General features: G+C 33.4%; 1 long non-coding RNA gene across 1 annotated transcript in view; it reads right to left on the minus strand.

Moving 5' to 3' along the window:
- Positions 1-1,007: 1,007 nt before the first annotated feature.
- The window catches only part of LOC128249928 (uncharacterized), an 8,479-nt gene continuing 5,743 nt past the window's right edge, over positions 1,008-3,743 (minus strand). The window contains exons 2-4 of the long non-coding RNA XR_008266074.1: positions 2,353-2,440; positions 1,838-1,870; positions 1,008-1,087 (exon numbers count right to left, since the gene is read on the minus strand). This is a non-coding gene — a long non-coding RNA (uncharacterized LOC128249928). The remainder of the gene's footprint in view (positions 1,088-1,837; positions 1,871-2,352; positions 2,441-3,743) is intronic.

Raw genomic sequence — 3,743 nt, forward strand, 5'->3', positions numbered from 1 at the left:
TGGGTAAGAAGAAAGATAGATAGGTAGATAGAGGGATATATAGAAAGATAGAGGAAGACAGATAGATAGATAGATAGATAGATAGATAGATAGATAGATAGAGTCACGTCAGAATAATAAAGTACAGTCTTACTTGCAAAATGGACGTGTGCGTTCAATGATGTAATAATACAAAAAATATATATGCATGTATACACACATATATGCATATACTTTCATCTACATGTGTATATAGATGCATATCAGGGTACAGGACGTTAGAACAATGAACTACAGACAACGGAACGAACACATAGGAAAACAGAAAGCATCCCGCCTTTGAGAACCTCTGTAGTTTAACACCTTAAATAAAAGATCTCTTTCCTGAAGATGGAGGTCGTATCATCCCTCGGTCGAATCAAACTAGAAACCTCATTTTGGGCCACCACTACCTCAACAAATACCTGTTGGATTCGTAATACTTTTCTTCAACCCTCTTCATTCTCTATATCATTTGTATTCGGTCTGAGGCGGACCTTTTTGTATGTAAACATATATGTCTTGTGTTTCATGTATTTCATATACGTTATATATTGATCTGTCTAACTTGCTTATTCCTTACATTTACTTCTATACACACACACACACACACACACATGTATGTACTTCTTACGTTGCGTAGTTTTAATATTATGTCCAGTACGACTAAACCGTTTTATACATTTGCATGTTAAATGGTTTGCTTTGACTGCCTGCATTCATGTCATAGTAAACGAAATTAGATGTTAAATCTGTGTTGACGTTGCGGCGGTAAATTTGAATTTGTATTCCAATTAAAACGTAGACACTAGCATTGAGCATGCTGTAATAATAATGTATTACTGCTGAATAATAAAAAAAAAAAATTAAATTACAAACCACATTGTTGCTCATAGAATTTTCCGTCTCAACGTCTTTTACATCAATACTTGAATTTTCGTCTTCTTATTTTATAAACATCTTACAAAATTGAAAGCAATAACAAGAGATAAGGGAACATGATTTTTATTTACATACGCGAGAATACAATAATCACAGCGGCACTGATGATTATGGAATAAAGCAATGTCTGTAAAAGAAGAGAAAAATATTCATTCAGACGTTGGCATTAATAGACGCTTTGTGTAAATCAAGCGATGATACTGTACAAAATTTATTATTGCTTGATAATGATATATTGCCAATATGGAAGTCAAAGATATTGTAATTTCTATTTATTAATTGTTACCATGATTTTATTACATTCTTATAATATATCCATAAAGAGATAATATGGGACGGCAGTAGGTTTCAGGAAACATTATGAGTGTTCTGTTACATCCTAATAGTAGTACCGTGTTTCCACAATAATGTTCTATCATACCATCATGTTCGCGCATGAAAGTGATATTGAGTATTTGTGTAGATTACGACTTACTCCTCTCGTTTACTTTCGTTATCCTATATCAATATACATTTGTTTTATATATAAAATTGATCTTTTGTGTTTTTATGTATGTCTCTCTCTTTCTCTCTCTCTCGCTCTTTCTCTCTCTCTCTCTCCCTCTCCCTCTTTCTTTCTCTCTCTGTTTATGCGTGCGTATATATTGAAATTGATGATATATCGATCTAAACAAGTTTAGGGAAATGGTGCAGTCGGTTACATTGACCCCATTACTCGACTGGTACTTCTTTTATCGTTACTAAAATAACGCCATGGCAGAAATTGAAATCAGAAATTTCTAACAGACGTAATGAAGCTAAACATTTTGCCGGGGCTGCTAACAACTGTTATAGCTCAGTGTGATACAATATAGGAATATTCCAATGGTTTACATACCGCATCATTGTTGCTAGCGTCAGTTAACGGATGCTGAAAACAAGGAAATAGAATATTGACAAATTGAAAACTTAGCCTGGTTTTATTAAGATCCCTGCATTAAATAGATCCAAATTAGTTAAACTTCAATTTCATCACAGAATGTCGAATATGAACTGTACCGTTAAAACCCTCATTGTAAACGTTGATTAAATTAACGAATGCAGTTATTTACTACGCAGACTTGTATATTACGTTGTTATTAGTGTTGTAATGCATCATGCCTTAAGTCGAGTAATACATTAATAGTAATATTCTATTAACGAGACACAAGTATATGTCGTTGCGTTTGGTCAGTCTATTGCTATAACAAAGCTGCCGGTAAAAGTTTAAAAAATGACACATCTTGTTTATAACGTCGTTATCTTATTTTAATGGTACTTGATAGAAATTGATAAATAGTTATATTTTATACAATTGAGTTCATTCATTAGTACACAAATATTTCAGCGAATGAAAGGATAAATATATCTTACCAGACACATATGGTAATTGACGAACTTGAAGTATCCAGTACAAAAATCGTTTATATCGTTAAAACAGGAGTGGTAGACTTTGTAGCTACTGTAAGATAGATGTAGAATTTCAAATGTCATATTAAAAGTACACATTTCCCTCATGGCTTGGAAGCTGCGACGCCTCAAGAGTTAGATAATACTGACAGAACATACACAGAGTGTCAACTGTAACTTCGAATTGAACTAGAACACATGTGTTTGTATAGAATCTTTGACGCGGTATAAATATATATATTAGGAAAAACGAGCTACAATAATCTCTTGCCATATCGTGGCCCACCAATCGCGCACTTGTGTAACACGCGGTTAACTTATCGCGCACCAGTACATCGCAGTTCACTATCGCATACTGAGTACATCGCGGATTTTTGTGACTAAGATATGTAAGTTTATATCGCGGTCTTCTCAGAATATCGAAGGATTGTGTTACATCCAATTAAAATAAGATTTCAAAGCTAACATTTGACGCAACGAGATTTTTTGAGAGCTACAATTGTAATGTTTAACACACGCATATAAATAAGCATGAAGTTTCCCTCAGGTATTAAAAGATTTGGAATGCAGTGATTACGGTGTTGAGTGTTCCGTAATAGATAAAGCACAGCGTGTAGGTGGACAGTTATTTTATTCATATAAGAATAGCCATGAATGCGCATCGGGTGTAATGAGCAGAAGAAGCAGAGATAAAACTGCAATGAAGGACAGGAAAGAATGTAGAAAAAAGCAGGAAAGAAAAGAGCTGCAAATAAAGAATTATAGAAGTAAACAGTGGAAGAAGAGAAATATAGATAGAAAGAAAAATCGAGAGGAAGGAGTGGTTAAGAAATAAAGGAAGAAAAGCAGAAAAAGGGAAAAGTGGGAAAATAAAACAAAAGAGAATGAAAGACATCCATATTTGTTGGAACTGCTGAGTAAAAGATGTGATGAAGGAAAACAGGAAATGGAAGAATAATGGGAAAAGAAATGAACTTTAGGGGAAAACGAAACAAAGAAACGGTTAAAAATTGTATAATTGACGCACGCGGATTGACTCAAATAAAATGGTGACGTTTGACTCAAGCACTGCTATAGTAAAAAGAAAATTATTTCAGATTGGGAAGGTTGATGGCAAGTTAAAAATCATTATGATTTATTACAGTTGATAGGTTAATGAAATGAGAGAGCATTAAAACATTGAAGGGGATGGAGCAAGAAATAAAAAAAAAGTTTAAAATTTGGTGAGTTCCCTTTAGGTATTATGCAGGAAATTGAGTGTCATTATATATATATATATATATATATAGAAGAAGAAGAAGAAGAAGAAGAAGAAGAAGAAGAAGAAGAAGAAGAAGAAGAAGAAGAAGAAGAAG

Source organism: Octopus bimaculoides, chromosome 18 (assembly GCF_001194135.2).
Source record: "Octopus bimaculoides isolate UCB-OBI-ISO-001 chromosome 18, ASM119413v2, whole genome shotgun sequence".
NCBI lineage: Eukaryota > Metazoa > Mollusca > Cephalopoda > Octopoda > Octopodidae > Octopus > Octopus bimaculoides.